Source organism: Ranitomeya variabilis, chromosome 2 (genome assembly GCF_051348905.1).
Source record: "Ranitomeya variabilis isolate aRanVar5 chromosome 2, aRanVar5.hap1, whole genome shotgun sequence".
Lineage (NCBI taxonomy): Eukaryota > Metazoa > Chordata > Amphibia > Anura > Dendrobatidae > Ranitomeya > Ranitomeya variabilis.
Window position 1 is genome coordinate 760,586,590 of NC_135233.1, and position 25,524 is coordinate 760,612,113.

At 43.2% G+C, this 25,524-nt stretch overlaps 1 protein-coding gene across 3 annotated transcripts in view; it reads right to left on the reverse strand.

The window, feature by feature from the left end:
* FUT9 (fucosyltransferase 9) overlaps nucleotides 1-25,524 on the reverse strand; it is a 367,796-nt gene that overhangs the window by 95,910 nt on the left and 246,362 nt on the right. For all 3 annotated transcript variants that reach the window (XM_077289704.1, XM_077289705.1, XM_077289706.1), the window contains exon 2: nucleotides 22,115-22,268. The gene's annotated coding sequence lies outside the window, so the exon portion shown is untranslated. The remainder of the gene's footprint in view (nucleotides 1-22,114; nucleotides 22,269-25,524) is intronic.

A 25,524-nucleotide genomic window follows, 5' to 3' on the forward strand; every position in this document is an offset into this window, starting at 1 on the left:
CGGAGATATAGTTTTAATCGCCTCAGTTGAATGATTTACTGCTTCCAGATACGCTGAATACATGTGAGGAATGCCTGTTTGTTAAGGAATTTCCACATGTATTCAGCGTATCTGGAAGTCATAAATCATGCAACTGAGGCGATGAAAACTATATCTCCGAGCAATAACAAATACTCGGAGGTCACCCGAGCATGCTCGGGAAAACCCGAGCAATGAGTATATTCGCTCATCACTAGTAGTGAAATTTGTGAGCTGCTTCTGTGTGGGTACTCTACCCCATGCTCTGTGGGTGACATTTTTAAATGGTGGCGGGCCACCAGCCCTAACCAAAATCATACTAACAGGTTTTCATCGGCGGCTGCTGTGATGTATGCTACTGGAGCTGAAATTTTTGAGCTGTGGTGGAAATTTTAAAACATGCTCTACGGGTGACATTTTTAATTAGCTTCTGTGATGGTACTGTGCGCCATGTTATGTGGGTGAAATTTGTAATCATCTTCTGTGGGGGTATTGTTCCCCATGGTCTGTAGGTGAAATTTATAAGCTGCTTCTGTGGGGGTACTATGCCCCATGCTCTGTAGGTGAAATTTGTAAGCTGCTTCTATGTGGTACTGTGTCCATGCTGTGTGCAGTGACCCATGTTACAACCAGGGGGCTCTGTACGTGCTCCTCAGGATATGCATGGAGGGGTATCTGTAATGGTGATGAAACTGTGTCTGGCATGATTGTAAGTGTCCGGTATGTGTCGCAGAGGGAGTCTGCGCTGTAAGCCTTAAGTAATGTTGTTGCTCTTGGACCTGTAGTCCCACAAGTATTTGTATCGTTGTAAATTGAAGCTTGAAGGGTTGTTTGGAGAGCTGGGTGGGTCTGGCCAACCACACACACCTCCCATCTAGGGGAGAGGTTACAGGTACATAATGTGATCATGGTGTGGTCACATGGTTCAGAGTGTATGGCCCTCAATTGTCAGAGCGTGAGGTCCTGTGAATGGCCTGTGTGTTGGAATGTCCTGGAGTGGACTGAATTCCTGAAAGCACATGGTGAGGCCATAGACTGATAGCCTGTATGTTGGAAGTGCCTGGGACTGGATTCCTGAATAGCGCACGGAAAGGCCGTATCTGCAGAGCCTGGGACGGCTTCTCTGGGATGGGGAAGCTACAGTTCCATCTGTGGGTCTGGACTATCTGAAGTGCCCTGGTCACAAGGACGGTGATCCCAGTTTAGCAACTTCCCTGGGAACCAGGACTGACAGGAGTCAATGTGTGGAGCAGAAGTTCCTGTAAGGTAACTCCAGATAAAGGGGGTTACGGGCAGAGAAGTATCTGCCATTGGAACAGACTGTTGGTGCTTGTTGTGTTCCGTGGATGTTAATGAACTGTTCGGCGAGTTAAAGTGCTATGGTCTAGGTGTAGGCCTGTGATGTGCAACATGGCCTACGGTGTGGTTTATGATGCCTAAATAAACCACATAGACTGTTTTTGTGAGAAACCGTGCCTGAGTGCTTTAATCCCGTTGCCAAGCGAGTATCCCCCAACACACTCAGGTAGCGCTATCTGTTGTGAAATTGGATTTTGGGCTCCCCCGGTGGCCACTGGTGGAATTGAACTGGTGTGCATCATCCCCTCTGTTCACCTGTTTCCATCAGGATGTGGGAGTCGCTATTTAACCTTGCTCCTCTGTCACTTCCATGCCGGTCAACATTGTAATCAGAAGCCTTTCTGTGCATGTTCCTGCTGCTAGACAACTCCCAGCTAAGTTGGACTTTAGTCCTCGTTTGTTTTTGCATTTTGTTCCAGTTCACAGCTGTAGTTTCGTTTCTGTGTCTGGAAAGCTCTTGTGATCTGAAATTGCCACTCTGATGTTATGAGTTAATACTAGAGTCTTAAAGTAATTTCAGGATGGTATTTTGATAGGGTTTTCAGCTGACCATGAAAGTGCCCTTTCTGTCTTCCTGCTATCTAGTAAGCGGACCTCAATTTTGCTAAACCTATTTTCATACTACGTTTGTCATTTCATCTAAAATCACCGCCAATATATGTGGGGGCCTCTGTCTGCCTATCGGGGAAATTTCTCTAGAGGTGAGCCAGGACTATATTTTCCTCTGCCAGGATTAGTTAGTCCTCCGGCCGGCGCTGGGCGTCTAGGGATAAAAACGTAGGCAACGCTACCCGGCTACTGTTAGTTGTGCGGCAGGTTTAGTTCATGGTCAGTTTAGTTTCCATCCTTCCAAGAGCTAGTACCTATGTTTGCTGGGCTATGTTCTCTTGCCATTGAGAACCATAACAGCTATCTCACAATGCTCTGTGGGTGAAATTTGTAAGCTGCTTCTGTAGGGGTACTGTGCCTCATGCTCTGTGGGGGAAATGTTTAACTGGGCGGCATTAGCAAGCCTCAATCTCTGTGAGGGCACTGTTAAAATGTTTATGCAAGGCCGGGTTCACATTAGCGTTTCTGTGTGCAGCGTATGATCCGCATAGATCCGCATGTGCATGCGTACATATCTTTAACATGGTGTACGCAGGGACATGCATTTGCATGCGTTCGCATGTGGATGCGTATACATGCGTAGTTTCGCGGTGTGCGGCGCTGTCTGGCGAACGCAGCATGTTGCATTTTTAGAGGTGTCAAATATTGCGCAATCATGCAGATGACTGGGAATGAGTGCGTCAAAAAACGCATTACTGTCTATGGGAACGCATTGGTACGCAAGGACATGCGTACACATGCGTTCGATACTCATGCGTACTTCAGACTGCGCATGTCCAGGAAATGATGTTACCACCTCCACCATGTGTATAAACAACGCAAACGCATGCCAAAACGCATTCAAATGCATGCACACACAGCGGTTTTTTTGCATTATGCGTAAGATGATGCGGAGGTGTAAGCATGCGTTTCCATACATTTTGGCATGCGTTTGCGCATGCAGATGATACGCTGCACACAGAAACACTAATTTGAACCTAGCCTTATTCATTTACTTCTTATTTTACCGTGATTGCTCTGGTGACAGAACCCTTTTAAGTCATTTTCCTATCCACATTTGTTTGGAGGGAAATTTTCATGCTCTGAACTAGGCATGAGTGAACATTGTCGGCTCCCTCCTTATTCGGCTCACTAATAGAATTTACTGAATAGCTGCAGCGGGAACCCAGACACCTGGAGCGCTCCCATTAATCAGGTGTCCAGTGCCACAGCTGCATGTGTCGTGGCTGCGTGACAGTCACAACATATGCATGGAGAGCCTGTGTGTGCCGACTGTCACACAACCACGACATTTGCAGCTGTGGCGCCGGACACCTGATTATTGGGCGCACTCCAGGCATCTGGGTTTCCGCTGCAGCTATTCAGTAAGCGCTATTAGCTTAATGGAAGAAGTTTGGGACCACCAGAAGTCTTCCTAGACCTGGTCGTACAGCCAAACTGAGCAATCATGGTAGAAGAGCTTTGGTGAGAGAGGTAAAGAAGAACCCCAAGATCACTGTGGCTGAGCTCCACAGATGCAGTAGGGAGATGGGAGAAAGTTCCACAAAGTCAACTATCACTGCAGCCCTCCACCATTCAGGCCTTTATGGCAGAGTGGCCTGACAGAAGCCTCTCCTCAGTGCAAGACATATGAAAGCCCACATAGAGTTTGCTAAAAAAAACACATAACGGACTCCCAGACTATGAGAAATAAGATTCTCTGGTCTGATGAGACGACGATAGACCTTTTTGGTGATAATTCTAAGCGGTGTGTGTGGAGAAAACCAGGCACTGCTCATCACCTGCCTAAAACAATCCCAACAGTGAAACATTTTGGTGGCAGGATCATGCTATGGGGGTGTTTTTCAGCTGCAGTGACAGGATGACAGGTTTTTATTGAAGGAAACATGAATGCGGCCAAGTACAGAGATATTCTGGATGAAAACCTCTTCCAGAGTGCTCTGGACCTCAAACTTGGCCAAAGGTTCACCTTCCAACAAGACAATGACCTAAGCACACAGCTAAAATAACAAAGGAGTGGCTTCAGAACAACTCTGTGACCATTCTTGACTGACCCAGCCAGAGCCCTGACCTAAACCCAATTGTGCATCTCTGGAGAGACCTGAAAATGGCTGTCCACCATCGTTCACCATCCAACCTGGCGGAACTGGAGAGGATTTGCAAGGACGAATGGCAGAGGATCCCCAAATCCTGCAAATTTGCAAAAATTACTACATTTCTATTTTTTTTTCATTTAAGATGGGGTGCAGAGTGTACATTAATGAGAAAAAAATGATTTTTTTTTGAATTTACCAAATGGCTGCAATGAAACAGAGTGAAAAATTTAAAGGGGTCTGAATACTTTCCATATTCACTGTACATTAATCTGGCTGGAACTTGTGGTCCTGCCCAGACAGAAAGTTTATGTTTTAATTCAGAGTGCTAATATATGTTGTAATCTGCTCTCTGCTGTGAGCCTTGGTTAGGGCCATGACCTATTTAAACCCCAGGTGCTATCTTCCAGCTGCCAGTTATATTTTGTTACTATTGGTGTCTGGTCTGTTGCTTTGTCTAGCCCTTGTATCCTGTATCTCCTGGTGTTTAGTTCTTGACCTTGCTTATTTTTGTTTATCCAACTACCCCACGATTCTGTCCTTGACTTTGGTTTCCTGATCTCGATCTGGCTTGTTGACTCTTCAACGTGCCTGCCGGCTCCACAGACTAAAAGCCACTTTATGGACAAAATCCAAGATGTCTTGTGTATGTCAAAATCCCTGTATTGGGGTTAAGGGGTGAAGGCCAAGATTCCCCTGGGACCTGTTGCATTGAGTGTTTTGTGCAAAGCTTGTCCATGGAAGCCCTAAAAGCTTCCAGGCTAGCAGGACATTACAAATTTTATGACTGTATTTTCTGTTTGACCAAATCTTGTCGAACTTCTGTGGACAATTACATTTTATATACAGGGTTTTGTAGTGGGGGACATAAGAGTTCATTAATTGGAGCAACTTTTCCAGGGAGGTGTAAATGGCGTATTTCCATACCATGATAATGGTTTTACAGACACAAAAAGGTGGAATCTAAAAAACAATGTTTTATAGGTGCAAAATAATCTCTCAAGAGCTCCCAATAGCCACACTTTGGGGAATAAAACTCTTTAAAAGTCAAAGTGGTTGTTATAAAAACAAGCACTGAAGACCAAATTTCTCCTACAGGACCATACAGCATGAAGTGCCTTGTTCATTTTGATATCTAAAGCATAGATCAATCACTGTTAGAAATGTCTAAGGACTATAGTCTGAAAGGAGTGTAGTACATTTTAAGCAGGAATTTATATTGGCTTGAAGTGTGTTATGCACGCAGTCGGCACACGTGGTTCGTGGACCCACTGTGCCACAGACCGGACCTATGCTGCAGCCTCTAGTGGTGAGGTCAGGCTTGTGCAGCAGGTAGATTCCAGGTGCCACTCCAGGGCAGCAATTTACTTAGATTCCTAGACATGGCAGGATGGCCACTAAGACAGGTTCAGACTGTGCAGACAGGGCAGCGGTTTGGGACAGGTTCAGACTGTGCCAACAGGACGGCCACTTGGGACAGGTTCAGACCTCCATTTATGGCTTGGATCCACAAGATTGAAAGAGATTGCACTTACCTGTTAAAGGCATAGCTATATCTGGGGTTCAAAGCAAATCTTCCAAATCAGAGCTAAAAAGAAAATTCTCCAGGGAACCACAGTCTAGTTGAATAGTATGTCATAGTTGCAGATACTTAAAAAAGCATGAGTTGGAAATGTGACATTGAACCTGAATACTCTGGAAAGACAGAGAATTGGGATGACTGGGAAATTGTTGCTCTAAATATTCAACTTCGTGGGATCCCAAGTGATAATTCTTCCATGTGTATAGAGACATGCATACAGTACACAGAATGCAGCCAAAAAATCATTGTTGTAAATGTAGGGGGTATGGTAAAATATGGTATTGCCTTTGCCACACACTGTTGTTGGTATGTTGGCCCATTCCTCCATGCAGATCTCCTCTAGAGCAGTGATGTTTTTGGCTTTTCGCTTGGCAACACGGACTTTCAACTCCCTCCAAAGGTTTTCTATAGGGTTGAGATCTGGAGACTGGCTAGGCCACTCCAGGACCTTGAAATGCTTCTTACGAAGCCACTCCTTCGTTGCCCTGGCGGTGTGCTTTGGATCATTGTCATGTTGAAAGACCCAGCCACGTTTCATCTTCAATGCCCTTGCTGATGGAAGGAGGTTTGCACTCAAAATCTCACGATACATGGCCCCATTCATTCTTTCATGTACCCGGATCAGTCGTCCTGTCCCCTTTGCAGAGAAACAGCCCCAAAGCATGATGTTTCCACCACCATGCTTTACAGTAGGTATGGTGTTTGATGGATGCAACTCAGTATTCTTTTTCCTCCAAACACGACAAGTTGTGTTTCTACCAAACAGTTCCAGTTTGGTTTCATCAGACCATAGGACATTCTCCCAAAACTCCTCTGGATCATCCAAATGCTCTCTAGCAAACTTCAGACGGGCCCGGACATGTACTGGCTTAAGCAGTGGGACACGTCTGGCACTGCAGGATCTGAGTCCATGGTGGCGTAGTGTGTTACTTATGGTAGGCCTTGTTACATTGGTCCCAGCTCTCTGCAGTTCATTCACTAGGTCCCCCCCGCGTGGTTCTGGGATTTTTGCTCACCGTTCTTGTGATCATTCTGACCCCACAGGGTGGGATTTTGCGTGGAGCCCCAGATCGAGGGAGATTATCAGTGGTCTTGAATGTCTTCCATTTTCTAATTATTGCTCCCACTGTTGATTTCTTCACTCCAAGCTGGTTGGCTATTGCAGAGTCAGTCTTCCCAGCCTGGTGCAGGGCTACAATTTTGTTTCTGGTGTCCTTTGACAGCTCTTTGGTCTTCACCATAGTGGAGTTTGGAGTCAGACTGTTTGAGGGTGTGCACAGGTGTCTTTTTATACTGATAACAAGTTTAAACAGGTGCCATTACTACAGGTAATGAGTGGAGGAAAGAGGAGACTCTTAAAGAAGAAGTTACAGGTCTGTGAGAGCCAGAAATCTTGATTGTTTGTTTCTGACCAAATACTTATTTTCCACCATAATATGCAAATAAAATGATAAAAAAACAGACAATGTGATTTTCTGGATTTTTTTTTCTCAGTTTGTCTCCCATAGTTGAGGTCTACCTATGATGTAAATTACAGACGCCTCTCATCTTTTTAAGTGGTGGAACTTGCACTATTGCTGAATGACTTAATACTTTTTTGCCCCACTGTATGTATAGGTTAACACATGATGGGATTGCTATACAGTTTAGTGTATTACCACCCCTTATATAATGGTACTGCTACACAAACAGGTGTATTACCATGTCTTGCTCTGCTAAATCTATATATTGCTATTTGGTGTGCCAGTTATATAGGGACAATGTAGTGCTGAAGTTTGTCCACTAGATGGGGGCATTTTGGCACACCTAGGTTAGTATGGTTGTGGATCAGTGTATATATTACTTGTTAATGTAGGAGGGGTCAACTGCAGTTAGAGAGGGAACATTTCCTTATTCAGTTCAGAAGAGCCCCAGCACCCAGACAGTCCATGGTGGCTTAAGTGTCCAGGACATTAGCAGCAACCACGCAACATTGTTTGACTAAGAGAGAGGAGAGAGAGAGCCCAGCCATCCACAGCATCAGGCCAGAAAAGCGGAGGCCAGCACAGCAGTAGGAAAGAAGACAATAAACTGGCACAGATAGCTCTAGAATGTGGCAGCTTATAGCTTGGGCAGATGTCCCCAGTACCAGGGCAAAACGGTGGCTGGGGCAGACCCCAGAAGCAGTGATATTGGAGCAGGACAGGGCTGGGACATCACAGAGCACAATACTGAAGGGCAGGTCACTCGCCAGGTGGCAACTAGCTTTGGAAATGGAAACTCTCTTGTTTGGTGAGAAACAGACAGGAGAAGGCCACAGAGAATGGAGCCACAGGTACACAAAGTGATGGACAATGTTTTCATGTAATGGGGGCCAGGGCACAGATACATCGGAGTGTTCGGCCATGACTACTGCCCTGGTCCAGCCTCTTACATAGAAACTACTATTCACTTTTCAAGTGATCACTACTGCCCTAATAGGAAGTAGAAGAGCATCAGAGGGAGTCTTGTACCAAAACTAGGAGTATGCTAATGCTTCATACGACCCTCAGAGAGCCTCATACAAGACTGTTGCCAAATTGCTAGTGTCACTGACTGGCCACCAGTGTGTGTAAATTAACTGGGGTACTGAGAAGTGCTTTCACATATTAGGAGCAGCTTCCAGTTCATTTGAAGCCTGTTGCGTTCAATTTCATAATGACCCTTTTCTTTGCAAAGTTTTGCTGTCATGTAAAAGTTACAACTATTATTGTAGATGCATTGTTTGTGACTCTTCATCTGTAATATGAAAGGAAATGATTTTATATAATGTAATACTAAAATCTGACCTAAATTACAACATAAACAGCCTCATTATATATTTGAGTTCAGTTGTGCTTTGTAATTAGTCTGCACAAGAACAGAAATCTCACATGGATATTCTGGTGGCCATGCTGTTGCCAGGAAACATCACACACACATTAAGGTTTATAATATTTTCCTTTAGTTGCAGGGTTTTTTCCAATAAATAATAAAAATAATAAAATAATGATAATAATAATAATAATAATTTTATTTCTATAGCGCCGACATATTCCGCAGCACTTTACATTTTACTTTCTTAGGCTGATAACTGGTTCATGCAGCTTTACATGAACACCCGATTCTTACACTATGGCTGGTCCAAACAACGAAAGCAATTGTTACCATCCACCTCTCATGTCTCCCCTTTTCCTCATAGTTTGTAAGCTTGCGAGCAGGGCCCTCATTCCTTTTGGTATCTGTTTTGATTTGTGTTTATTGTTATGCTGTAATGTCTATTGTCTGTACAAGTCCCCTCTAAAATGTAAAGTGCTGCGGAATATGTCGGTGATATAGAAATACAATTATTATTATTATTATTATTATTATTATTATTAATAAATACATATATCACCTATTCAACCAGACAAATGTTACATATATGTTCACTAGGGGTCTGATAAACCTCTTAACAATCGTAGATACGCATTAAAATGGCGGTCGTTAAGGGTACTTATTCCCTCATTGCCATTGTAAAACGGCGCTGGGGAATAATGGAATAGCTCTGCTCAGTGGCGGCGATTCTCAAGGGTGTCAGCTGTACATGACAGCTGACACCCTGCAGTATTGGTCCGAGCCAGTTTTGAAACAGATCGGGGCTGATTAACCCTTAAATACAACTGTCAATCACGACAGCAGTATTTAAGTTGTTACAAGGGGGTTACAAGGGGGTCACAAGAATCACGGGTCCCGATGGTTAACATAGTGCCCTGAGGTCATGTGATGACCCCAGGGTACAATGGGTGGCCTGTGAGATCCAGCTATAGGCCGGGATCACACTTGTGAGAAACTCACATAAGTCTCGCACCTCAATAACCGGCACTGCCGCCGGCACTTGGGACCAGAGCGTTCAGCTGCATAGAAATACATGCAGCCACACACACCGGTCCTGAGTGCCGGTGGAAGTGCCAGGTATTGAGGTGCGAGACTCGTGCGAGTTTCTCGTAAGTGTGATCCCAGCCATAAGCTGAGTCTCACAGGCACAGTAAGTGAGTCACTGACTGCTCTCATGCGCTGATGTGATGAAAATAAGAATTATACATGTCCCACAGTGAAAAGGTGTAAAAAAAGTGAAAAAAAGTTAACTAAAATATGTGAAAAAGTACAAAAATACACAAAAGTTGCACACAATTCATGAAAATCCGTTTCACCACTCACCACTAGTGTTGAGCATTCCGATGCTGCAAGTATCGGGTATCGGCCGATACTTGCTGTATCGGAATTTCCGATACCGAGATCCGATATTTTTGTAATATCGGATATCGGTATCGAAACAACATTAATGTAAAAAGGTGTAAAAGAAAGAATTAAAATAAAAAAAATCGCTATACTCACCTCTCCGACGCAGCCGGGACCTCAGCGAAGGAACCGGCAGCGTTGTTTGTTTAAAATTCGCGCTTTTACTTGCTTACGTGAATTCCCGGCTTCTGATTGGTCAGGGCGGCCATGTTGCCGGGACGCGGACCAATCACAGCAAGCCGTGACGAAATTACGTCACGGCTTGCTGTGATTGGTCCGCGTCCCGGCAACATGGCCGCCATTAACCAATCACAAGCCGTGACGTCACGGGAGGCTGGACACGCGCTTATTTTGAAAAGCACGCGTGTCCAGCCTCCCGTGACGTCACGGCTTGTGATTGGTCACGGCGCCATATTGCCGGGATGCGGACCAATCACAGCAAGCCGTGACGAAATTACGTCACGGCTTGCTGTGATTGGTCCGCGTCCCAGGAACATGGCCGCCATTAACCAATCACAAGCCGTGACGTCACGGGAGGCTGGACACGCGCTTATTTTGAAAAGCGCGCGTGTCCAGCCTCCCGTGACGTCACGGCTTGTGATTGGTCACGGCGCCATATTGCCGGGACGCGGACCAATCACAGCAAGCCGTGACGTAATTTCGTCACGGCTTGCTGTGATTGGTCCGAGTCCCGGCAACATGGCCGCCCTGACCAATCAGAAGCCGGGAATTCACGTAAGCAAGTAAAAGCGCGAATTTTAAAGAAACAACGCTGCCGCTTACAATCGCCGAGGTCCCGGCTGCGTCGGACAGGTGAGTATAGCGATATTTTTTATTTTAATTCTTTATTTTACACATTTATATGGTTCCCAGGGCCTGAAGGAGAGTTTCCTCTCCTTCAGACCCTGGGAACCATCAGGAATACCGTCCGATACCTGAGTCCCATTGACTTGTATTGGTATCGGGTATCGGTATCGGATTGGATCCGATATTTTGCCGGTATCGGCCGATACTTTCCGATACCGATACTTTCAAGTATCGGACGGTATCGCTCAACACTACTCACCACACATTTCTGATAGAACAAAAATAAACAAAAAAGTGCACATAATTGGTATCGCCGCAACTGGAATGACCTGCTTTATAAAACGCACACCAAAAAATGTTGCTTTTTCAACATACTGACTCACAAGAAAGTGTATAAAAAGCGATCAAAAAGTTATATGTGAAAGAAATGGTACAAATCAAAACGTCAAAACGTCTCGTAAAAAAACAAGCCCTACAGTAATATGGCTCATTTGGCAAAAAAATAAAAAAGTTACAGCTCTCAGAATATGATAATGCAAAAACAAATTCATTTTGCTAAAATATTGTTTTTAGTCTGTAAAAAGAACAAAGCATAATAAAAACCCAATATAAATCTGGTATCGCTTTAATTGTACCGACTCGACGAACAAATCGGTCTTATCACTTCTACCACACGGTGAACGACGGCAATAACTGAATTGCTTGGTTTTGTTCATTTTATGCCTGACAAATCAGAATAAAAAGCGATCAAAAAATATAATGTGCCCCAAAATGGTACCAAAAAAATCTGCAACTCATCCCACAAAAAATAAGCCCTTATACAGCTGTTTGCCCAAAGTTACAGCTCTCAGAAAGTGACTACAAAAAAACACCCTTTTTTTAAAAAAAAAAAACATTTTTACTGTGTGATAGCAGCAAAACCTAGTAAGAAAACTATATAAATCTGGTATTGCTGTATTCATACTAACCCGAAAAATAGATCTGCCTTATCACTTATACCGCATGGTGAACCATGCAAAAATAAAAATAAGAACTACTTTTGTACTTCTCTCTATTTGTTCATTTTACCTCCCAAAAATTGGATTAAGGTTCGGCTCACATTTACCTGCGCTCTCCAGAACCTTTCACTTATGAGGCAGATGGAGTCACTTTGGACTGGTCAAACTTAAAAAACATCTAAAGTTGGTGCAAAAATTAAAAAAATTGGTTTGTGTCACCATCTTATGAGAATTATAGCTTTCTTAGTTTTAAGAGCTATTTGAGGGCTTTTTTGGGGGCACTGAACTGCAGTTATTAAATGGGCTACATACTACATTGAGATTGCATTTTATTCCATTATTATAGGTGGTATAGCGATTGGGTTAAATAATTTTGTATTTTGACATATCATATAGGGGGCAATTTGAATATTTAGGTCATTTTGTTATTTTTTTTATTGTTATATGGTGACAGGGGGCCTTCAACAGCTCTCAATTGCCAAGGCAACCCTATTTCACTCTATTATCATACCATGGGTGGCGATGGACACCGGGAACAGTGCAATGACGATATAATGCAGCTTAAATGTCACTCTAAGTATTTGTAGCATTTAAGAAGTTAATTGCAATTGTTGAAGCTCTGTAACAGTGTCAAGGTTCCATCCCTCAGTGTGTCTGGGATGCAGATGCTGAAAGTTCAGCTGTCCAATCTGGTACAGGAGCGTGCTGAAGCTGTCAGTACTTTGATTGACAGCTCAGTCATCCAGTCTGGAGCAGGGGCATGCTGAGCTCTCAGTGTGTTGATTAACAGCTCGGACGTCTAATCTGAGATGGGGAGGCGCTGGCTGTCTCCAAGTGTTCATTATCCTAGGTGATTGCCAGGCTACTTAACTGGGCTGTTACTCCCAAACCTCTGCCAGATGTACATTCAGCCACTGTGTGGTTTTTCTCTCTGTGCCTTGCGCTGTTTGTAGATCTTTCATTGCCTGACCTTGAATCTCTTTCTGACCACCCATCTGTTTAACCCCTTTTACTCTGATCCACTATCCTCCTTGTATTCTGACCGTGGAACATTACCTGACTTTGTCTTTTCCTTCTGTTTATGATGTACCTTCCAGGCTTTTGACCTCAAACACTTCACTATCCCATCTCACGGCTTGGTAGTGAGAAGTGACTAAGCGTCACACACAGCTCGTATAGCTCTGTGTGAAGCTGGTTCCCCTCCTGAGCCTGCTAAACACACATTGATATGATCCATGATGTATTTATCCTTACTGAGTATTAATGTATTAATGAGGTTCTACAGAACTAAAATAACATAAGTAAAGGAAATATAAATACATTCCTAAATGCCTTAAATTAGTAAATATTTGTTTTGTCTAGGGAAGTAAGCACTATAGAATTAGATGGCTGCTGTATTGTCTGTTATGGCTGGGGAGGTAATTATTGCTGTACATTAATCCGTATGTTAATGACCAAGCCTCATTTTTTAAATCTGATTACTTTATGATGTAATAACTCTGGAACGCTTCAACGTCTTCCAGTGATTTTGCAATTATTTTTTCGTGACATGTTAGGGTACTTTCACATTTGTGTTTCCCTGATCTGCGGACGGCTGCGGACTTCCTCCGTGAAGCCCCGCCCTCGGCCGCACCTCCGCCGCTAGCTCCGCCTACTTCTGCATGCCGCCCGCATGCGGCCTGCGTACCTATCTTTAACATTAGGTACGCAGGTCGTGCAGCTGTATGCGGAGGCTGCCGCATGCGTCGTTTTGACGCTGCGGATAAAAAAAAATGCTACAGGCTGCGTCCTACGCTGGTCAAAACGTATCCAAGTGTTAGAATGGCCAAGTCAATGTCCAGACCTCAATCCAATCGAGAATCTGTGGAAAGAGCTGAAAACTGCTGTTCACAAACGATCTCCATCAAACCTCACTGAGCTCGAGCTGTTTGCCAAGGAGGAATGGGCAAGAATTACAGTCTCTCGATATACAAAACTGATAGAGACAAACCCCAAGCGACTTGCAGCTGTAATCGCAGCAAAAGGTGGTGCAACAAAGTATTAGGTTAAAGGGGCCGAATAATATTGCACGCCCCACTTTTCAGTTTTTGAATTTTCACGAAAATATAAAATAACCCAAACTTTTCGTTCAACTTCACAATTGTGTTCCACTTGTTGTTGATTCTTCACCAAAAATTTACATTTGGTATCTTTATGTTTGAAGCATGATATGTGGGAAAAGGTTGAAATGATCCAGAGGGCAGAATAAGTTCGCAAGGCACTGTATGCTGTACAATGTCCCCAGCATCACATTTGCGTGATCCCCAGCATCGTAAAAATGACTGAATCGTACTGACAAAGCATGCCACCATTATTTCATATGTGCTGGAAAAAAGGGTATTCAAACAAAAGGTAAGATGGTTCAAAATGGAAGAGTTTAACAATGTTGGAAAGCACAGGATAATACTGTAGAACATCCATGGCTGCTACCATTCTTTCTTTTGTTTTCTTTTTTGTAAAAGGGACTAGTTGTGCTACATCAGAGGCGTGGCTAGGGTTTTGGTTCGGGAAGGGGGGGGGGGCGAAGCTTGTGAGTGGGCGCCTAACCAGGTAACCTTGATTATAACTGGGTGACGCACCCTAATAATGGAGGAGAACCTCAGCAGATGACCGCACTGTTGCTGAAAATAATCTCTATACAAAGAGCAACATGGATGTTACCGCCATATGGACAGTGGTAGATACCAGTCCTACAGAACATATAAGAGATCACAGCACAGTTATAGATGGTGACTTACCGCTGATGGAATCATCCACTTTTCTGGTCTTTTCCATCTGGCCCAGACCGGCACAACTTCTTCCACCCAGGACTCGTCTGCAGAGAATACAACAAAGACACATTTCACTTCTTATATTTTCAGCACATCACCATCTACTCCCAACCTGCACAAACTCCTCATCCTACTAGTACCCCAATGCTGCTGCCGTATGTGTCCCTATTACTGCACCTGCTGTGTGGTTCTCTGTGCCTTCTAAATTCTTAAGCAACCCTCTAGAATATAGTAATGCCAGATGTAAGTACCCTAGAAATCAGTGCCCACATTTTGCTCCCTAGAAAGTAACAGTGCCCAGTGTGCCCCTTTGATAGTCATAGCAACCTGAGTTCCCCTATAACAATAAGTGCCCACTTAAAATTGAATAATAACCTACAATCTCCTCCTGTACAGCTCCCCTATACACAGCATGATGCTCTCTTATACATAACATGATGTCTCCTCACTGTAATGTACCCCCCACACAGTATACTGACCCCTTAGTAGCCCCCAAACTGCTTGATGGCCCCAACACTGTGTGAGGGCCCCTTCACTGTAATTCCCACACTGTATGATGGCCCCCTAGATAGCCTCCATATAGTATAATGCGCCAAATAGTCCTTAATATAGTATTAGTACATTCCCCATAGGCCTGTATAGTATAATGCATTCCCCATAGGCCTGCAAAGTATAATGCACTCCCCATAAGCCTGTATAGTATAATGCACTCCCCAATGGTCTATATAGTGTAATGCACTCCCTATAGGCCTATATATTATAATGCACTCCCCGTAGGCCTGTATAGTATAATGCACTCCCCATAAGGCCTGTATAGTATAATACATTCCCCATAGGCCTGTATAGTATAATGCACTCCATGTAGGCCTGTATAGTACAATGCACTCCCATAGGCCTGTATAGTATAATACATTCCCCATAGGCCTGTATAGTATAATGCACTCCCTATAGGCCTATATAGTATAATGAACTCCCCATAGGCCTGTATAGTATAATACATTCCCCATAGGTCTGTATAGTATAATGCACTCCCCATAGGCCTGAATAGTATAATGTACTCCCCATATGCCTGTATAGTATAATACACTCCCCACAGGCCAGTACAGTATAATGCACCCGCATAGGCCTGTATAGTAAAATTCACTCCCCATAGGCCTGTATAGTATAATACACCCCTATAGGCAGCCTGTACAGTATAATGCACTCCCCACAGGCAGCCAGTACAGTATAATGCACCCCCATAGGCAGCCAGTACAGTATAATAATCCCTCATTAGGTAGTCTGTATAGAAAAATGCACCCCCATTAGGCAGTCTGTATAGTATAATGCACCCCAATTAGGCAGCCTATATAGTATAATGCACCCCCATTAGGCAGTCTGTATAGTACAATGCACCATCATTAGGAACCCTGTATAGTATAATGCACCCCCATTAGGCAGCCTGTATAGTATAATGCACCCCCATTGGGCAGCCTGTATAGTATAATGCACCCCCATTAGGCAGTCTGTATAGTATAATGCACCCCCATTAGGCAGCCTGTATAGTATAATGCACCCCCATTGGGCAGCCTGTATAGTATGATGCACCCCCATTATGCAGTCTGTATAGTATAATGCACCCCCATTAGGCAGCCAGTACAATATAATGCACCCCCATTAGGCAGCCTGTATAATATAATGAACCCGATTGAAAGAAAATGACAATACTCACCTTTCTTCCTCCTTGTTCCCTCGATGCTCTGAGCGCCCACTCATCTCCTGACAGCGGGCGCCACGTACTGACGTCATTGGTACCCTCTGTCATTGTCGGCATTGGTGAAGTCAGACGCGGACAGGGGGATGATGGGAGAAGGAGCGTAATGCTCCCTCTCTCATCAAGCTGACCCTGCGATGAAAGGCAGGGGGCCCACTTCTGGCACAGGGCCCCCCACCGCCTAATCAGGGGCCGCAGAATGTAACTGTATCGGAGGGCTAAATAGGCAGTATGTCACAGTTCATGTGGTCAGTTTTAGTAAGGTATGATGGGTTTTATAATACCCAAATAAAATAATAAGAAAGCCCATTCTTTATAGACCAGACCAGGAACAGCTCATGTACTAGGTATCCAGCATGAAAAAATGCCATGTCTATAACACTAAAAAGTAGAAATATTCCGAATGACTGCATCATATGGCACATCATAGTCAAACTGACGGGAAAAAAATAAAATGTATGCCATTACACAAATTGCTCTCACAGTATTCATCTAGATCAGTGTTTCTCAACTCCAGTCCTCAAGACCCACCAGCAGGTCATGTTTTCAGGATTTCCTTAGGATTGCACAGGTGATGGAATTAATGCTTGAGCAGATGGTGAAATTATCACCTGTGCAATACTAAGGAAATTCTTCAAACTTGAGGTCTTGGTGGGTCTTGCGGACTCAAGTTGAGAAACACTGATCTAGGGGTATAATGAGCATTACCTTTTTTTTTTACTCCAATTTATAAATAGGGGATGAAGAAATAAAAAGTGAATAGGGAGAAAATGGCAGAAAGTGGAATGGGTAAAAACAAAAATATAGATCCAGTTATTCTAGGAATGTGTGGTAGTGGCGGAAACATTCCCTAATGGAGAGGTCAGGTTTATCGGGACATGTGTCACACTGGTAACTGGTTTCCCTCCTACCTCCATCTCTGTAACTCACCCTGCATCTCTTTTGAGGTTGGCCTTTTTTGGTTGTAGGAGGCACTTGCGATGGAAAATTCTGCCCTTTAAACAACCAGAAACTCGTCCACACAGATAATTTTTTTCGAGGGTATATGTGTGGGAAAACTTATAATTGAAATAATTTATTAGGGGCCTGACTTTGTTTGTCATGGCTGAGCAATTTGAGTTTTCTGTGAAGGAATCACAGAATACTCTTAGATCATTGCTGGTCCATTACTTCTGTGTATGTAGGGGTGTCACACAGAACATTAGATGTAGATGACCAATAAGACCTGATGGTGTTTTTTTTATCAGCACCATGCTGAGAAGTAGCCTGGACATTTTTAAAATGTCTGCCACAACAACGGGTCTCAAGTTATTACTTTTGGAGTAATAGATGTGGGGTGGTCAGCAATGAATTGGGTAGCGTATGAATTGGTCTGCTCAATCATTAAATTTAGGAGTGCTTCATTAAATGTTGTTTCATTTAACTATTAGAACAGAATATGAAATAACAAGCTGAGGTCTAATATACAGTTGGAAATCAGACAGATAAAGATGCATCAATGAATCCTACAATATGGCTTCAGAAACTATTTCCAAGATCAAAAAGAAGGATATTAGAAGAGCAAAGAGGCACAAAGAGACTTAAGGTACCTTCACACTAAACGATATCGCTAGCGATCCGTGACGTTGCAGCGTCCTGGATAGCGATATCGTTTAGTTTGACACGCAGCAGCGATCAGGATCCTGCTGTGATATCGCTGGTCGTTGAACAAAGTTCAGAACTTTATTTGGTCGTCAGACCGGCGTGTATCGTCGTGTTTGACACCAAAAGCAACGATACCAGCGATGTTTTACACTGGTAACCAGGGTAAACATTGGGTTACTAAGCGCAGGGCCGCGCTTAGTAACCCGATGTTTACCCTGGTTACCAGCGTAAAATGTAAAAAAACAAACAGTACATACTCACCTTCGCGTCCCCCGGCGTCCGCTTCCCACACTGACTGAGCGCCGTGAAGTGAAAGTGAAAGTACAGCACAGCGGTGATGTCACCGCTCTGCTGTTAGGGCCGGCGCTCAGTCAGTGCAGGAAGCGGATGCCGGGGGACGCGAATGTAAGTATGTACTGTTTGTTTTTTTTACATTTTACGCTGGTAACCAGGGTAAACATCGGGTTACTAAGCGCGGCCCTGCGCTTAGTAACCCGATGTTTACCCTGGTTACCCAGGGACCTCGGCATTGTTGGTCGCTGGAGAGCGGTCTGTGTGACAGCTCTCCAGCGATCAAACAGCGACGCTGCAGCGATCGGCATCGTTGTCTGTATCGCTGCAGCGTCGCTTAATGTGAAGGTACCTTTAGGTGAGAAGTAATGGCTGCCCCCCTAAAAAAGAGACTCTCGGGCGATATATAGTCATGTACTAAGACCTCTCACTAAAACCAGAGTCTGTCGTAGGCAGTGTTCACAACATACCCTGTATAAAGAAATAGTATACACCTCAATGTATACAGGTGCGCGCTGGGTTATAGCAAAAGGATAAGGGTGGTAATAGATAGCCTTTGCGATAAAAAACACCCTAAACCCCACAAAGTGTGTGCTGGTGTGTTAGCTTCATACTAGTAAATTGAGGCGAATAGTGACTTAATACCACTAACTGAAAATCGGAGCTAGGTAAGGAGTTTATGCAGTTTTGCCTACCTCCAAAAATGAGTCATTCCAGAACTGGAAAAGTGCTGCCATAGTTCTCGGGATGCTCTTGATAGATCGGTAAAATCCAAACTGGTGGCTGCTCCGGCCGGTAGCAACCACCTGCAACAGCTAACCTCCGGGTAAGGTCAGGATCCTGTGGTCTGACGCCTCATGGGGAAGAGCGGTGAGTCCGCATGGTGTGTAGGACCTGCGATACGTCACAGGTCACGTGACCGCTGGCCCGACCCGAGAGTGAGATGAGTACGGAGTGCAGTGAGGATCAATCAGCCAACGCCTGTCTCCTTCCTCAGGGATGATCCCTGGTCCGTACTGTCATTCCTTATATAGTGTATCCCTCCAACTCAGAATTATTTATTGAAAACCAAAAAGTTCAGTGCCCATGTTAAGGCCTCTTGGCGCAATGGTGTCCAGAAGAAAAATCCATTTTGTCTCAGTTCTGGACATAGCTTTAATATAGTCTCCACCCCTCCAGTGTCTCTGCACCGTGGCTATGCCTGAAACTTTCATGTGTTGTACTTGTCCATTATGATGCTCCGTAAAATGCTGGCAGAGTGGGTGACCCAAAAAGAGGTTCTTGATGTTCCTAATGTGTTCCCCTATCCTTGTTTTGAACTTGCGTTTTGTTCTCCCCACATATAATTTCCCACAGGGGCATTTGATGGTATATATTACCCCTGTGGTGGAACAAGTTATAAAGTCCTTTATCTGGAATGTTGTATCTCCTTTATTAATGTCCGTGCATCTTCGTGTAATAGTTTGTTTGCACATGTTACACTTATAGCAGGGAAAAAAACCTTTTGGTTTATTATAAAGGATGAAAGACTGTACTATAGAGGATTTTTTCTGTATCGTAGGGGCAATCAAATTTCCCAGATTTTGGGATTTTCTGTACACAAAACGGGGTTTATCCATAATCTTATCCCCCAAGATTTTATCATTTTTTAAAATATGCCAGTGATTGCTGACTATCTTATGGAGGATGTTTGAGTTAGTGTTGTATTTAGTAATAATAGGGATGAAATCCGCATTTTCTGTAGGTCTGGGGACAGGGTTAATGAGCTCCTGTCTCTGTTTGATAAGGGCCGTTTTTCTTGCCTCCTCTAACATTTTCTTGTCATAACCTTTTTCTAAAAATTTATTGGTTAATGTTACTGCTTCCAATGCAAAGTCCTGGGGCCTAGAACAGTTGCGATGGATCCTGGTGAACTGTCTTTCCGGGATGTTAAGCAGCCAGCTGGGGAGATGGCAGCTATCTAGAGGAATGTAGCTGTTCGTGTCGGTGGGTTTGGTAAAGGTGCGTGTTTGAATTTTAAAATCCTCAATAAAAATCTTCAAATCTAAAAAATTAATCTCAGTGGTACTGGTAGTGAAAGTAAACTTTAAAAAATACTGATTTTTATTTATATCCGTTAAAAACTGGTTAAGAGAATCCCAACCACCAGACCAGATAAATTCAAATTCGCGCCCAGTTACGCTAACCTCTATGTGGGTAGGTGGGAAGAAAAATACATATACCCGGGGGGTCGTATGCGCGCGAACCTGGTCCTCTGGAGGCATTTTATTGATGATATTGTATTTATCTCTATAGTACAGTCTTCCATCCTTTATAATAAACCAAAAGGTTTTTTCCCTGCTATAAGTGTAACATGTGCAAACAAACTATTACACGAAGATGCACGGACATTAATAAAGGAGATACGACATTCCAGATAAAGGACTTTATAACTTGTTCCACCACAGGGGTAATATATACCATCGAATGCCCCTGTGGGAAATTATATGTGGGGAGAACAAAACGCAAGTTCAAAACAAGGATAGGGGAACACATTAGGAACATCAAGAACCTCTTTTTGGGTCACCCACTCTCATAATGGACAAGTACAACACATGAAAGTTTCAGGCATAGCCACGGTGCAGAGACACTGGAGGGGTGGAGACTATATTAAAGCTATGTCCAGAACTGAGACAAAATGGATTTTTCTTCTGGACACCATTGCGCCAAGAGGCCTTAACATGGGCACTGAACTTTTTGGTTTTCAATAAATAATTCTGAGTTGGAGGGATACACTATATAAGGAATGACAGTACGGACCAGGGATCATCCCTGAGGAAGGAGACTGGCGTCTCCGAAACGCGTTGGCTGATTGATCCTCACTGCACTCCATACTCATCTCACTCTCTTGTCGGGCCAGCGGTCACGTGACCTGTGACGTATCGCAGGTCCTACGCACCATACGGACTCACCGCTCTTCCCCACACGGCGACCGACCACAGGATCCTGACCTTACCCGGAGGTTAGCTGTTGCAGGTGGTTGCTACCGGCCGGAGCAGCCACCAGTTTGGATTTTACCGATCTATCAAGAGCATCCCGGGAACTACGGCAGCACTTTTCCAGTTCTGGAATGACTCATTTTTGGAGGTAGGCAAAACTGCATAAACTCCTTACCTAGCTCCGATTTTCAGTTAGTGGTATTAATTAAGTCACTATTCGCCTCAATTTACTAGTATGAAGCTAACACACCAGCACACACTTTGTGGGGTTTAGGGTGTTTTTTATCGCAAAGGCTATCTATTACCACCCTTATCCTTTTGCTATAACCCAGCGCGCACCTGTATACATTGAGGTGTATACTATTTCTTTATACAGGGTACTATTATTTACAAACCGCTAGTGGAGGTTTGGTGGTGTCGCAGCAGGGACCCATAGCAGAGTGTCACTTAGCGCCACCAAATATAAATTATATACGAGTGTTCACAACATCCCTTTATTTTATTTATAAGACGGTTATGCATTTGTGGAAAACGCTCCAGTGGATGGATGTACTAGAACTAGCTCCTCAAGATCAAGGAAGGTATAAACTGTCAAGGATGTGATACGTAATGACTTGTTTTATAATCTTTCAAGTCTAGATTGGGAAAATTGTTTTAGAGGGACTCACATTTTTCCATATGGAAGTCAGCACATTTTTTTTTACATTTTTCCTGATTTTTATTCACATTGTTCACAATATTACACATGGAAGTCAGCACATTTTTACACATGGAAGTAGGGGTATGGCAGTATAGCGTCCTGGAGCTTTATTAGATTTCATAAAATTGAAGTGAAGTATTATATACAATGCAAAAATTGTTCAAAAGAAAAAAAGAAAGCAAAAGTGCCATTACCTTCACTTTTTGTCCTTCCGAGTCATCTGTTTATGAAGCCCAACTGGATAATAAAGGACTCAGGTTGTTTGGTATCTTAAGCTTCCAGAACCATTGGACATTTTTATTGATATGTTGAAATCAAGACTCATTTGAGCCTGAAATGTTTCTTGATCTAAAAGAGGAAAAATAGAGAAATAATTTTAGCAAATACATTGAAATACATATGCTTAGTATTAGGCTGTAATGGCACTCTTGGTTCTGCTACTTGCAGGAAACAAGAACCACTCGTTTCTATACTTTCAAATGCCAAAGATGATTTACAATCCAAATCTGGCTATATTACAGGGGATGTCTGGCTTTAGGCCACAAGTCTGCAGTTACTCCATATCACTGCACACTTGTGAATCCTTACATTGCATACACTGCGCATTGCTGGCGGTGCTGGCACCAGGAGCGGTGGGCACATGACTGCAAGTATGGGATTTGCATATATAGGCTCAAGTGCTGACTAGATGGACGAGCCCAGACAAGTCTAATCAGAATGTATTGGGAAGTATGCAAATCGTATACTTGCAATCGCATGACTGCCGGTGCCAGAGAATCCTCACAGCTAGCAATGTGCTCGATGTGAATGTTCACAAGTCTGCAGTCACACACAGTAACTGCAGACTTGTGACATATAAGGCCGAACGACTCCTTTAACAGATGTGAAGAGAAAAACAGCCCAGGATCGAGCATAAATAATAAGCATCACACAGATCTTCTTTACAAGGGTTCATACTTTTCTGTGCGTCTCTGCAGGGTAAGGTTTTTAGTTGGCATACAGAGCATACTTTCTTATACTGACTGAAATAAAATGTCATTTTTTAATATGGTTATGGGGTAGACGACATTTCCTTATAAACGCATATACAAGGCATCCTGGTAAATTTACACTTCATTTCTCTTAATTTATTACCGCTTAGCACAATTTCTACCCATTAGGTGCTAAATAATGGAATTTATTGTTAAGCTCTGCTTCCAGTTTGAGCATATGAGAGATTAAATTGAATAGCATGTTTTCCTTGCTTGGTCTGTTTTATTAAAAGGAAACAATAATAAAAAACCTAAAGGATCACATTGGTATGGTGTGCCCTTAGCTCTTTTACCTTCCTCCTGATGACATTGATGTTACATATCGTGTCTGCTACATATGGGGACAACCAGCACAACCACTTTCCAATATCCAGATTTATTAATAAACAAATGACGATAATCCATTTATGATACATTGATGCGGTGTTCGCCTACCTGTGGCTCTCCAGCCATTGCAATACTACAACTCTCAACATTTACTGACAGCAGAAAACTACAGCTTGGAGATGACTAACCAACTGCATGGACATACCTGAAACTATTTGGGTCCAAGGAATTATAACGGGAATTTGTCATCAGATTTTTGCTAGCCCATTTGATGTAGGGTCAGAGACCCTGATTCCAGTGATGTACGACTTACTTTATTGCTTGCTGCAGTTTTGATTAAAAACTGTTTTATTTGCTGCAGATCTAGCAGTTCTCTGAATGCTGAGCTCCATATAAACCTGATCACAACCCTGATTGGCAGCTTTCTCTATACACTGTGCATAGGCAGAACGCTGTCAATCAGTGGTAGGGGCGAGGTTGGACTACCTGGCCTAGTGATAATCTCCTGCTAATAAAACTGTCAATTTATAAAAGCTATGCTAAGCAGCACAGTAAGTGACAAAATTGCTGGACTCAGAGTCTCTGGCCCTAAATTATGCTGCTCTCAGGTTAGGTAGCAAAAATTTGGTGACCGATTTCCTTAAACTAATCTCCTGCTTACAGTCATTTTATTACCTTTGGTTTGGATATCTTAAACTTTAGATGTAATGCATTGAAGTTGGTTCCAGTTTGTTTCAGCCTTCTACATTTCACATGCGTTACTACATTGCAGCAAACATGAGACAAGAGAAAGATTTGTGCTTCTCATGTATCACACAGAGCGTTGCCTACACTTAATATGATTGATGCTAACATAGCTGTCGGGAAAAGTTTTCAGCCACCTATGCAAACAAGAATCCGGTTCATTCACAATCTGCAGTTATTTTACAAATGCTGGGCAATTAGGGCAATTAAAACACAAACCTATTGAAATGTTGAACTTTTAGTTATAAAATAATTAAGCTTTATTTACATAAAATCAGAAATGCCTTAAAGTAAATATCACCCTTTATCTTTTTCCCTGCTTCAACCTTCATTTGTCCAACCTTCCATACTAATTCATTTTGGGATATAGTTAATATATTAGTTGGGCCAGATTCTCATACTGTTTTATCATTGAGTTTAATTCATACACAGCATGCAATATTCCCATAAGCTCACCCTAGAGGTGATTACACGTAATCTGAATTTTATTATTTCAAGGGGTTATTCGGGACTATTTCATTTTTTTTTGCTGTGGGTGGTAGTTGCTAACTACCTGCCTGCCTGTTGTGCCAATCTCTGCTGGCAAAGCGTATTCCGAGACCACTCCTACCAATGATTCAGCGGCTTGCGCTAACAAAACATTGACGGAGCAGCAGCTTCTCTTTTGCTCTGCTCTGTTGAAGGGGCGTGACTGCAAACATCATACTGATTGACAGCCGGCTCCTTGCTGCCTAACTAGGAGGAGCAAGCTGATGTCCGCAGTCACGCCCCATCGAGAGAGCAGCCTGGAAGAAGAACTTCTCTAGTGATGTGGAGCAGCTGAATCGCTGGCAGGAGCGGTCGGTGACCACTTTGACCTGGCGCAAGGTAGAACAGGCAGGTAGTTGCCTCTGTTAGTTTTTAGGGCACAGTAGAAAAAAATATAGTCCTGGACAATTAGTTAAAATCTATCTTTATTTGGGGTATTTGGAGTTCACTATATATAGAGCCCTGAGGACATGTTAAGAGATCAATGAACACAGAATATTGAACTTCAAGGTCTGCTGTTTTTGTTACTTTCTATGATTTACCATCTAAACAAGGTAGTCCATGCATTTGATTTTCAAAAGAAAACAATTTCCATAAGCCTTAACCAGGCACTGTTCATTCCGACACAATGCAATGTGCTTTAACAAAGCAGTCCCATGATAGGCAGGAGAATTACTGGGGTATAAAAATATCTAACGCTGTTAAGGGATTTCTAAGTAAAATGCTGTTCTTCATGTTTGTCCTCATCAAGGAAATCATGATTGTGTTCCAGGGCACGGCAGAGAGTAACCTTGAAGAAACCATTAAACTGCCGGCATTGATATCATATTGTAAAATCACTGAGCTATTCATTCTTCATGCAGAGTGTCGGCAGTATGTAAAATTAATTTCAGGTCTGAAACTTCTTCCTTTCAAGTCATAAAGTAGCCATTTATGTGCAGGAGAGTAGGAAAATGGGAAAAAATAAAAATCTT